At 44.8% G+C, this 13,848-nt stretch overlaps 1 long non-coding RNA gene across 1 annotated transcript; it reads left to right on the forward strand.

Moving 5' to 3' along the window:
- The first annotated feature begins 7,655 nt into the window (after positions 1-7,655).
- Positions 7,656-8,189, forward strand: LOC311040797. Its single transcript, XR_014600320.1, has 3 exons — positions 7,656-7,773; positions 7,874-7,989; positions 8,138-8,189. It is a non-coding gene; the product is annotated as an uncharacterized lncRNA (long non-coding RNA).
- The last annotated feature ends 5,659 nt before the right edge of the window (positions 8,190-13,848 follow it).

Here is a 13,848-nt window from a genome sequence, read left to right on the forward strand (position 1 = left end):
AACGCTAGCACAACAGCTGCAGCACACAGACGCGTCATCACAATTTGCCCCGCCCACTGACGACAGCCTGGCTGTGCAGCAAATGAGTAGACAGCGCCCCAGTGTGGGCCCCAGGGGCAATTGCAGCAACTGTGGATCTAATTCCCATGCAACAAGGGCATCACAGTGCCCTGCTCGTGGACAGGCTTGCAGAAAATGTTCTAAACTAAATCATTTTGCTAAAGTCTGTCGTTCAGCTCCAACCAATGTGGCACAGCAGCACAGGTTTCCCCAGTCTGGTTCTGGATACACAGAAATTAGTAATATACGTTCTACACGAGTATCATTCAAGACCTGCACAGTGCAGCTGGGGGAGGTTAGCGTGCCACTCATCCTGGATACTGCGGCTGCAGCGTCGCTCCTCAATCTGACCACATACAGGAAATTCTTTTCCCACATGCCACTAGGACCCCCATCCACAAGCTTGCGGGGGTATGCAAATTCTGCCATTGAGATCGTGGGCACCCTTGACCTGCCTGTCCGCTACGGTACGACGCACCTTCCCTCCTTCCCCTTTCATGTGGCACAGCGGGGAACTAACCTCCTTGGCCTGGATCTCTTCATTGATCTGGGCTTCTCTCTAATGGACAATAGTGGAAGGGCTATAATGCAGGTGTCCCCGACTCACCAGCAGTGGCCAGTGCTGTTTGACGGCCTGGGCTGCTTGACAGCATTCACTCATCGACCCCTGGTTGACCCTGCCGTGACACCGGTTATTCAGCCCCTCAGGCGCCTGCCACTAGCCTTCCGGGAGGGCGTCACTGCTGAGCTCACCTCCCTGCTAGAAGAGGGCATCATCGAGCCAATAAATGCATCACCATGGATCTCAAACCTGGTGGTCGCACAGAAAAAATCAGGGGGTCTCCGGGTCTGTGTGGATCTGCGACAGGTCAACAAAGCTGTCATCCCAGACAAATACCCTCTACCTACAGCTGAGGAGCTCACCACTCTCTTCCATGGCTCAGCAGTCTTCTCAAAGTTGGATTTGCGCCAGGGCTACCTGCAAGTCCCCCTTCACCCGGCCAGCCGGGACCTGACAGCATTTGTGACACATGCTGGGGTCTTCAGGTACACACGCATGCCGTTTGGTCTTAGCTCTGCCCCCAGCTGCTTCCAAAAGGTCATGTCCACAATTCTTGCTGGGGTCCCGGGGACAGCAGTTTACCTGGATGACATTGTGGTGCATGGGCCAGACCAAGCCACCCACGATGCCCGGTTACACAGAGTGTTTGAGGCTCTAACCAAACATCACCTGACCCTGAACAGCGAAAAATGTCTCTTCTCAGTGCCGACGGTGGACTTCATCGGCTTCCGCCTCTCAGCAGATGGCATTGCACCTCTCTCTTCCAACGTCGAGGCAATACAGCGCATTCCAGAACCGACCTCCGCCACACAGGTCGCCTCGTTCCTGGGAATGACCGCTTATTATTTGCGTTTCCTGCCCAACTACTCACACACGACAGCACCCCTCCGCCAGCTCCTGAAGAAGGAGGAGCCCTGGGACTGGTCACCACAGTGCACTGAGTCCTTTATCGTGCTGAAAAAACAATTAACTTCACCTCCTGTCCTTGCCCATTTCAGTCTCTCCAGCCCAACCTTCATCACCTGCGACGCTTCCGCTGCTGCAGTTGGAGCTGTCCTGTCGCAGGTTCATGACGGCACAGAGAGGCCGATCGCCTTTGCATCTCGGGCCCTGACACCTACGGAGCAGAGGTACTCCGTCGGTGAACGTGAGGCATTGGCCTGTGTGTGGGCATGCGAACGATGGCACATGTATGTCTATGGCCGTCATTTCGCCATCAGGACAGACCACCAGGCCCTCACAACAGTACTCTCGACGTCGGGTTCGGGTCACAAGCCACTCCGACTTCATCGTTGGGCAGAACGTCTCCGCCAGTACCATTACGAACTCATCTTCACACCAGGCAGAGAAAACGTGGTGGCAGACCTTCTTTCCCGCTCCATCACAGCCCCAACGCCTTCTGTCCCGTCATACGATGAAGAACCGGCCCTCATCCAAACGCTCTATTCACCATTACAGCCAATAGTCACACTGGAGGAACTGAAAACTGAATCAGAAAGAGACCCAATACTATCCAGGCTGTGCACCTACATCAGAAACGGCTGGCCGTCTCGCATCCCTGAAGAGTTCAAGCCGTTTGCTAGGATAAAGGACGAACTCTCCTGCTGGGCAGATACGTGTGTCTCGAGGGGGCTCTGCACCGTTATCCCAGACACTCTGCGTGCACGTGTTCTGTCGATGGCGCATGAAGGTCACTTGGGAATCGTTAAACTCAAGCAGCGGTGCCGAGAGCTAGTGTGGTGGCCAGCCATCGACCGCGATATAGAGCATCTGGTCCAGGACTGCTCACCATGCCTCCTCAGTGGGAAGACCGGGCCCCCGTCAACCTCTCCCCTACAGCCGCTCCCCTGGCCTTCCCGCCCCTGGGAACATGTGCAGCTGGACATCTGTGGGGAGATCCATGGCCGTGGTGTTCCCCACCACCAGCGCTTCCTGGTGGTCGTGTATGATCTCCACTCCAAGTGGCCGGAGGTGGTGCCGGTGGGGACAGTGACGTCGCACGTCTTGATCCGGATACTGGATGGCCTCTTTTCACGCTGGGGGGTACCTCGGGCCGTGACGACAGATAATGGACCTCAGATGACGTCTGCGGAGTTCTCTGACTTTCTTGCCAGCAGGGGTGTCAAACACATCCGAACCGCTTTTTACCACCCACAGGCCAATGGTGGAGTAGAGCGTTTCAACGCAACGCTGAAGAATGGAATCCGTGCACACCTGGCCCAAGGCTGTGCATTCGAAGAGGCACTCAACCAGACCTTACTGCACTACAGAGCAAGCCAACACTCCACCACTCTGGTGTCACCAGCGTTTCTGATGCTCGGCCGAGAATTGGAACTGCCTTTGCACAGGCTCCGAGCACCAAATGGAAACTTCCCCAAACCCTCCCTGACCCAAATCCGGGAGACTGTTGCCGCACGACAGCGGGAGACAAAGGACAGAGTTGACAAGAAGCACAGGGCGAGGCCACCGTCCCTTCAGGTCTCCGACTGGGTCAGGGCCCGACGGCCACACCGACAGAACAAGATGGCCTCGTTCTGGTCCGAGCCCAGACAGGTCAGACGCCTTCTCGGCCCCGCCACATTCCTGCTCGACGACGGCTCGCGGTGGCACGCTAGTAGGCTGAGGAAAGTCCCAGCACCCCTCTCTGAGCACACGGCCAAGGCACAAGCCCCGTTACCATTCCCCTACGCCATGGCCACTGATCCGGGACCACCCCCGGCCCCGGTTCCACCCCCCGCCCCTGCCCCACTCCCTGCAGCACCACGCCAGGAGGCTGCGGTGCCGGACCCCAGGCCGGTGCGGGCCAGGGCTCGGCCTGTTACCTTGCAGGACTATGTCACAAGTTACCATGCTTAGTTTAGCAGTTTTTGTCACAGACTCTTGCCTAGTACATTTATTCATACTGTCATGTTGTTCTGCCATTTTGATTACTTGTCAGTTTGGGGGGGGGTATGCTGTTGGTTCTTTTTGAGGGGGGGAGAAATGTTATGTTCTAATAACACACTGTAATACAGGGGGTTTGCTGTATGTTCCTATATAGAGGCTAGGCTCCTTTAAGATGTGTGGTTATTATGGGATGTGGAGTTTACGCGCGGAGTGCGCTTTAGGACAAGGAAGTATGACCTGTACTGTGTGAGACTTGAGTAAAAGGCAGAGTATGTTTTGACGTTGAATCGTGTGTGCGTGTCAGTCTTTTCCAACACAACAACGCCTAATTTAGGCTAACTCCCGAAAAGAAAACCCAACAACAATCGTGTGGAGAACAGTGTTTGGCAAATGTTAACAGTTTAGAGAAATCTCAAAATGTTTGACAAAAACAGACTGCCCTGTTCTTACTCTGGTTTACAGTGAAATCTTAATACATTCATTTAAAATAATAAACAACCAAAAAATAAAGAGCGTCTTTTAAAATACTTTCAGGTAAAACCAAAACGTTTTGGTCTGATGAGACCCCCAGCAACAATTCGATATAGAAGCTTGGGCTGTGGTCTTTTAAAAAAAAAAATTATAATAATAATAATGGCAGTCAGATCTTAAGAACAGAAAAGCAAAACAAAACAATTACAAGATCATCTGAAATATGTCAACATGAAATGTAATATGAACAAACTGCAATAAAAGTATTAAAACAAATGATCAGACGAGTATGATTAACCACTGAACCTGTAATATACAATTACTTTGGGAATTACCAATCTACCTCCTCTCAACTACAGCTTTTAAATCTGCTATTTTCACTACATACATTCTAAGAAATGATTTGTTAATGGTACAAATGGTTTAACAAAGTTGTGATATTCATTATATGGCCTATAATATTTATATAATTATTTAGCCTAGCCCTAAACTTACTGACTACATCCAGACAATCATTCTCAGGGTTCAACGATGCATTATAATTGTACACAATTTTTTTTAAAATAGACTATGTACAAGCACTGCTATTTTCACTATAAATCTTAAAATAATTAAGCGCAAGTTTTAAAATAACCGTGATATTCATTTGAAGTCATATAGCCTAGCCCTAAGCTGACGACATCCAGACAAAAATTCTTATTAGCTGGAAAGTCTTGTCATGGGCTACTTAGAACCAGATGATGTGACTGCCAGGCTTAAGTTGAAATAGCTCTCATTAAAGTCATTTAAATCTAATGATATTCCCCATTATCAGTTTTCCTGGTTGATGCATCTGTAATCCCCGCTATGATGGATGTTAACCTGGCAAACTACATCTCTTAAGCTGGAGAGAAAATTGCTACTGTGGCAAACCAACAGATCGCTCGACACAAAGGGCAGGAAAGACGCCATACTCACAAGGCTGAAAACTAAATTGTTGTTTCAAGAGGTACCAGTACCTGCCTCTCCTTGGAATGACCAGCAACAACAACAGAGACCAATGGAACCACAACATTCTCCTTGGAGCAGCACAATAGACAGATCATTCCATCCGCCACCTACTTGTTGATAGCTATGGATAGATACCATGAAATCAAGATTTACTTTAGCTCAAAGTCATTTAGTCACTTGCTTTGCATGGAATTATTGTTGTCCTTTCTCTGCTCAACCCAGTAAACTCTCAAGCTTGCCTGAGACGACGTCTAACCCGGAGGCTGCGTTTTTCTAAAAGGACCTAATTTCATATGGCATGTATGGAATATGCATTAATGGGTGCACAGATGGGTATTTTCCATATGGCTGAGAGAGCAACCTTCACCAGAAGCGACCCAAAAGTTATTGGAGGCTACCTAGTTGAAGCAATAGAGCTGGCGGTGCACAGACATGGGTACATAGAATGTTATGTTAGGAGGCTACATTGAAAATGAGGGCTTGCCCTCAACTGTACTCCCGAGTTTAAATAAAGCTTATGATGATGATGATGAGACATCCAACTGTATTTATGGCAAAATGATAACGTTGATAGAGCAGGATAATAGGAATTATACAACAGGGAAAGGCACAGCAAACCAGAGGAGTAGGTGCTGAATCTTTTTGACATTGAACATTCACATGATTATCCAGCCACCACCGAGAGATGGGTGAAACTCAACGTACTCCTTGTAATGTCCAGCCACCACAGAGACCAAAGTAACATCACCCTGCTCCCTGATATGACAAGCCACAACAGTAACCTCAGCCTTTCCTTTGAATGACCAGCCACAACTGAGTGCCGGCAAGTTCCTACTGTCAATATAATCCCAGTGTCGTCACATATGGGACAAGGCTCTTATACAAGCACCAATGTAAGTAAATCAAATGTTGGCTTCCGGGTGTGGTGCAATTGGCAAGTTTGTTGTCACCAGATGAGCTACAATGTGTCATACAGCCGAGAACTCACTAGGAAAGCCATACAGGCAGTTCCCAGATTAGATGACTCCACCCCAGACAGTAGTTGCCTGCTACCTGTAGAGATATGTTGGTGAAGTCGATCTGAGCACCCTTCAGCTTTTTCCTACAGTGGTTTCAATTAGATGGGAAAAACAGTTAAGATGGACCTCTGATTTCCAACGAAGACCACAAGCACACACATGTGGAAGCCTTTTAAAGCTACGTATAGGGTACCACAATTATCCAGACCTGCGGAGTGATTTCAACAGTATTCTCACAAGCTCTGTATGAGTGATGAATATCGTCTAAGCCAGCAGGATGAGACAAGTCAAATAGTCAAAGTATGCTGTATATGAACTTTCTGCACTGCCAAGGTGCTGTATTTCAGTGGTTCTCAACCAATATTATTGTTATTGTAGAAGCACTGCTGTATGTGATTCACTCACAACTCATACAGCAAAATGGATGCTAACCTCTTTTGTATAAACCAATTCCTCTTTCCACATACATTTTGTGTCTTTTCATTTGACTGTTGGTCTTCTAAAATGAAATGAAAGTGTAAAGTGCATTCATGTAATGCATGGTTTTATATATCTTTTATTTCCTTGTTGGTCTTACTGATTATACACAAAAGTGTTTTAAGACTGTTCTTTTCAATGTTGGTCAACAGTTAGATGATTTAAATGTAAACCAGGGTAAGAAAAGGGCATTTTTAGGGCCAAATTCCCTCTAAGTAGCATTGAAGGTACATCTTTATATTTGTCTTTTACGAATATTGTTCATAACAAGCACTTTTAGCCACACATGTTAATGTATGGTTGTTGCTGCTTCAGGCGGATTACCTACATTTAAAATAAGATTAAGCACTTGTTTTGTATTTGAGGTTCCCTACAGCACTTCCTTTTGTATCTGACATTGCCGGTTTTAGCCCTACTGTTAGAAAAAACAATTTAAGCATAGTTCTAACGAAATGAAGCATTTTTATATTTGTTGAATGAAAAAGTGCATTTTTGTACTTTACGGCCTTTTGAATTTATGTCAATCAATGGTGGTGGAACAAAGACGCCTAACCATCGAAAAGGAGATATTATATGTCTCAAAAAGGCTTTCTACACTACAGTCTATGCCTGATTGATCACATAAATGACATTAAAGGAGAGATCCAGACATTTTAAGTGTTATCTTTGATGTGTCGCTAATCACTCACCAACATAGAAAGGGGCGTTGAGTTATTCCAGAGAATCCCCTGTCGTCCAGTCTGGTGACCCCCTCCTTTGGCATAATGGGAGCCGTGTGTGAGAGTGAAATTCGCCTATTTTAACAGATGCAAAGTCTATTTTTTTCGCCTAGTACGGTGGAGTCTGATGATACTCAAACAAGCTGAATGTTCCGTTCGTGCAGAAAGACATGACACTGTTTGCTTGTTTCTCTCAGACGCCAGGTTCTGAGAGAGAAACAAGCAACCAGCGTCATGTCTTTCTGAGAATTTCACTCTTACACACGGTTCCCATTATGCCAATGGAGTTGGTCGCCAGACTGGACGACAGGGGATTCTCTGGAATAACTCAACGGCCATTTCTATGTTGGTGAGTGATTAGCGACACATCAAAGATAACACTTCAAATGTCCGGATCTCTCCTTTAAGTAGGAAGCGGTCACAAATATCTCTTCCCCTACCTTAACAGTGTTTGTTTATTTGTTCAATTATAGGTGGATAGTGTTGTTCCTGAGACTTTGAGGAGACGACTGCTCGTGACTGCAGGCCCAGATACTGCAGAGGAGCTCACAGACTGCTGGCTAGCAGAGACTGCTGGCTTCCAAGACAGGTCGGTAGTGTCCCTACACATTATATGTCCCCCACAAACGCTGTCTACACTGCAGTCTATGCCTGATTATAACAGTGTTTGTTTATTTGTTCAATCGTAGGTGGATAGTGTTGTTCCTGAGACTTTGAGGAGACGACTGCTCGTGACTGCAGGCCCAGATACTGCAGAGGAGCTCACAGACTGCTGGCTAGCAGAGACTGCTGGCTTCCAAGACAGGTCGGTAGTGTCCCTGCACATCATATGTCCCCCACAAACGCTGTCTACACTGCAGTCTGAGTCTATGCCTGATTGATCACATAAATGAAGCGTTCACAAATATGTCTTCCCCTACCTTAACAGTGTTTGTTTATTTGTTCAATTATAGGTGGATAGTGTTGTTCCTGAGACTTTGAGGAGGAGACTGCTCATGACTGCAGGCCCAGCGACTGCAGAGGAGCTCAGACTGCTGGCTCCCACAGACTGCTGGCTCCCAGGCCAGGTCGGTGAGTGTCCCTCACATCGGCTGTCTACACTGCAGTCTATGCCTGATTGATCACATAAATGACATTAAGTAGGAAGCGGTCACAAAGTAGATGAAGGTACTACCAACAGAAACCACTCATGCATTTTTAATTGAATATGTGTCCGAACCGTCTTTCACACATGCTATTTGCATGCCTGCTGCCATTTTAGGTCTGAATCGTTCTTTACATGACTACAGCGCAGTAGCTAATAACATTCACTTCATGCGTTCCTATCAAGAGCTGATTATCTAAATGGCCTACTATAGACATGCATTCACACGTGCGTTTTAGCCCGATGGCTTCCATTTTGCTATTTTGTGCATGAACTTCATAGATTCCATGCTTGGAATTGTAGGACTCCTTGAAGCAACATTACTGTACAGATCTGCACAGTTTCTTGGCAATCATGACAATTATTTTTTGGAATTTATACTATGTTTAATGTTTCCACACTAGAGTACAATAATGGATGTTGAGCTCAGGACCTTTTTAATGAACAGGAACATCGCCGAGGAGCTTACACAAAAGCTCGACAATGAAAATGTGAGTCACTTTCATTCATGTCAACTCCATATACGTACATGAATGTTTCTTTACCCCAAAAAACACGCCCACCCCACGCAATTTGTGAGAATGAGATTGACAGCTTGAGTATCAATATTGTTTCTCTTCCCATTGACAATTAATTTGAGCCGTGGGATAAAAATAATTGGTCTGCGTCTTTGCCTGTGCAGAAAGTTAAATACTAATAATAACAATATTGAACTTTCACATTGCACTCCGAGTTAGCAAAAGCATATTACTGCAAGCTTAGAACTGAAGTTATTAAGCAATGTTCAATCAACTAGCTGACTACATCCACATAATCATTATTGTTATTGACTCTAAAGTCTTGGACATTGTGCACTTAAAATGAAGGGCATGTGACTACCAGGCTTCACTTCAAATAGCTGTCATGAAAGTCATTTAAATCATAAAAAATCTTTTCCCAGATTGCTGCATCTGTAATCCCGGTCATGACGGATGGTGACCTGGCCAAGTACATCCCCAAAGCTGGAGATAAAATTGCTACGGTGGCCTTCTGCCGTCAAGGCAACAGATCACTTGGCACCAGGAGACGGACAGAGGCCATACTCACAAGGCTCAGGATGAAAACTAGATTGTCTCCTCAAGAGGCAGAGGGACCTGTAAAGAAACACTAATGCACAGGGCTAGTAGGAAATAGAAATGCAACAAAAACAGGGAGAAGGCTTCAGCTTGGATGGATGGATTTTGATGAAAAGGAAGATCGGTACAAACAAGTGAAGGCAATCAATGGTGGAGGAACAAGACACCTAACCATCGAAAAGGAGAAAACGGTAGAGGAAATCAAGCACATGGCTGAAAATCTGTTCTTCCCAAATGGCTTGTCCGAAAAACTGAAAAAGCTCTCTTGTTATAGTACTGAAATTGATTGCAGTCACATTAGGAATCATCAATTACAGCACCACTGTGGATCCCTTGTATGAAGACAGTCAAGTTAAAATACTCAGGCTATATCTTTGTACCAAACAGAGAAAAGATGAGCTTTCCACAGAGGAGAAAGAAGAGCAGATGCAGTTACATTCAACCCCAACCCCAGTCTTTGATCTCACAGGAAGGGAGCCAGGTTCTTCCAATCCGGTACAATGGCTGGATGACGAAGATGACTTTGAGATTATAATTGGGCCTGGGGCAAGTGAAGCTGTGGACTTGGATGACACATTGCCATGGGTTGTACTACAGCCAGAACCTCAACCTGCTCCTTGGTATAATGACTCACACATGCGACCAGTGGAACCTCAGCCTGCTCCTAGTAATGACCAGCCACAACAGAGACCAGTTGAACCCCAGCCGCCTTCTTGGTATGACCAGTCACAACCGATACTAGTGGAACCTAGGCCTGCTCCTAGGAATGAGCAGCCACAACAAAGACCAGTGGAACCTCAGCCTACTCGATAGCATGTCCAGCCACAACAGAGACTAGTGGAACCTCAGCCTACTTGATAGCATGTACAGCCACAAGAGAGACTAGTGGAACCTCGGCCTGCTCCTTGGCATGTCCAGTCACAACAGGGATTGGACGAACGACAACCTGCTCCTGGTCCAGAGCCATGGAGTGACCATGTACTGGGTGAACCTGAACCTGCTTCTGTTACACTAATTGTTAGGAGGGGCCACTGTCTTAATGACCTGATCAAAGATTTCAAAACTCCTGAAATTTTAGACGCTGAGGTGTTCATTAAGATGCGTCTCCCCAATGGAAAACTTGAAGGAGAGGGAAGCGGTGTGACTCGGGACTGCTTAACTGAGTTTTGGACAGACTTCTATGAGAGGTGCACCTTGGGAGGGGATGTGAAAGTTCCCTTTATTAGGCACGATTATCAGTGTGATGAGTGGCAAGCCATTGCCAGAATCTTAGTAGTAGGGTGGAGGATTGCCCGCTACTTCCCAGTGAAACTTGCACTGCCATTCCTTGAAGAAGCACTGTACGCCACGATCACCAGTAGCTTAAAGGACACCTTCTTGCACTATGTGTCTGATCAGGAGAGAGAGGTCCTTCAGAAGGCTTTAGAAGACTTCAACGCTGTTGAGAGTGACACGCTGTTTGACGCACTTGACTCACATGACTGCCAGCAAATTCCAACAGAGGAAAATCTGATCCCACTGCTGTCACAGATGGGACACAAGGCTCTGATACAGGCACCAATGTATGTAATCAAGTGTTGGCGTCCCATTGTGGTGCACTTGGCAAGTCTCTTGCCACCAGATGACTTGCATCGTGTCATACAGCAGAGTACGCCAACAGCAAAAGGTGTGAAGGGACTCCTCCAGTTTCCAGATTACATGAATCCACCCCAGACAGTAGTTGCCCGCTACCTGAAGAGATATCTTGGTGATGTTGATCTGAGCACCCTTCAGCTTTTCCTTCGATTCTGCACAGGTTCCAACTTGATGGGAAATCCAATTCACATAGAGTTCATAGAAACCTCTGATTTCCAACGAAGACCACAAGCACACACATGTGGAAGCCTTTTAAAGCTACCTATAGGATACCACAATTATCCAGACCTGCGGAGTGATTTCAACAGTATTCTCACAAGCTCTGTATGGGTGATGGATATCGTCTAGGCCAGCAGGATGAGAAGATTCAATTACTCCTAGTATACTGGTGGCTATGTATATATGAACTTTGTGCACTGTCAACGTGCTGCATTTCAGTGGTTAATCAATGAATTAACATTGAACACTGAAATTAATTCATTGATTACAGGTAATGCTGCATTCACACTACTCACAAGTCAATTTTCAATGGAAGCCAGCAACAAGATTCAATGGAAGCCAGCAACAAGATTCAATGGAAGCCAGCAACAAGAATGTACTAAATGTGGTCTGACACAAAAGAGGTGATATTATCCTCAACATTTTCAGCTCTCCAATGACACAGTGAACTGTCAATCAATCTTTCTGATAACCAGCTGCCAGATCTGCCTTCTGCAGTGGACATTAATTTCTTGCATCTTATTTGATTAAGAACAGTCAAATGTAGCCTGTTTTTGTTTTTATTTTATTTACATTGGCAGCCTCAAAGTAGATGTCACGGAGACTAATAACAGTGTTGGCCTTAAAAAAGTAATCATTAGCTTCAAAGAAAAGACAACCCTGCCCCCCTCCCTTTCATCCATCTCCTGTGGTACAGTCCTTCAGTACCACTGCCTGTTTGACCTCCTGTCATGCAAAGTTCAACGGATCACATAAAATCTACAGGGAATAAAGCATCAGTCTGGCTCTACTGAGAATACTACTGGTAATACTGGTGTTTGTGTTGTATACGAACTTTGTAGTTCTTTTCTACAGTTCTTTTCTATGTTGGTTCAACAGTTGGATGATTTAAATGTAAACCAGGGTAAGAACATGGCCTTTTTAGGCCCAAATGCCATTTCATGTTTTGTTTCATAGATCTTTCATCTCCTTTTTGGTCTTAGTGACTATACACAAGTGTTTTAAGACGGTTCTTTTCTATGTTGGTTCAACAGTTGGATGATTTAAATGTAAACCGGGGTAAGAACATGGCCTTTTTAGGCCCAAATGCCATTTCATGTTTTGTTTCATAGATCTTTTATCTCCTTTTTGGTCTTAGTGACTATACACAAGTGTTTTAAGACGGTTCTTTTCTATGTTGGTTCAACAGTTGGATGATTTAAATGTAAACCAGGGTAAGAACATGGCCTTTTTAGGCCCAAATGTCATTTCATGTTGTTTTAGAGATCTTTCAATTTGATGCATTGACGGTACATCTTTATATTTGTCTTTTTTATAAATATTGTTCATAACAAGCACTTTTATCCACAGTTCATGGTTGTTGCTGCTTGAGGCGGATTGCCTACATTTAAAATAAGAAGCACTTGTTTTGTATTTGAGGTTTATATTTGTTGAATGAAACAAGTGTTTTATAGTGCCATTTTTGAACGTTTGCACTTTGTTTGTGTTCGAATGCCTACCACTGAGGTGAATAAATACACCAGCATTTGGAATTTATGTGGTGTTTTTTTTTTATGTATACAAAGTATATCAATTAACATAGACATGCCTCATGGAAGTACTGGTCAATAATTATAAGCATTGAAAATATTTTAATTTGGTCCTGTGGTTGTATGTGGAAGAAGTAGGCCTGTTTTTTTTACTTGGGTAAAATACAGTGTAGAAATATTGTTTACAAGTCTTCAATCACACTGCCTTTGTAAAACCAATATTTTTTTTATAACAAAACTGTCAAGATATGCTTTAACATAATTGGGAAAATCCGAAGTAATGCTTATGTCACTAATCTCATCCTATTTATTCATTTATGTTTTCCTATTTATTATTATAGGTTTTATAATGTAATCATTTATATCTGCTAACTTAGCAGTGCTAAGTTACCTATTAACTAAAAGTTTGTCTCGCAATCAAGTTAATCAAATGCCACCAGTCCATTCCAACACCCCTCTGGCTTTAGAAATGGTTTAGCTCTCAATCAAGTTCATCAAATGCAGCCAGTACATTCCAACACCCCTCCGCCTTTTTAGATGGTTTGTCTCTCAATCAAGTTCATCAAATGCAGCTTGGCCACAGGATAAGACATTTTTCTTTCGGTCAAGGCACGCCACGGTGAGCCATATTAAGGTAAGTCACTGCAAGTTTTGAAACAAAAAACTTACGAGGTTTTTGTCACAGATCTAGTAGTATACGTTTGGAACACCATCTATTATAAGTGCAGAATTATAACTTAGAAATTGTTTAGGCATCGTGTAATTTCATCACTAGGCAAACTAGCTTTGGTACGCGACTGGCGAGTAAGCGACGACGACCACAGCATCATTTATCATTAAAACGACGTTATCTATATGTCCTTGCAGTTTATTATTTGAAGTAGTTAGTTTGCGTACGTTTTGCATAGTCCTTTCTAGGCCGTTTTCTAAAACGTGATATTTCAAAGTGTAGCTTAATTCTTGGCCCCCATGTCGCAATCGCATTACAGTGGTTTTACCTCTTTTGAAGTTTAAAACTATAC

This window comes from Gymnoscopelus microlampas, assembly GCF_963454915.1.
Source record: "Gymnoscopelus microlampas genome assembly, chromosome: 24".
In the NCBI taxonomy this organism is placed as follows: Eukaryota; Metazoa; Chordata; class Actinopteri; order Myctophiformes; family Myctophidae; genus Gymnoscopelus; species Gymnoscopelus microlampas.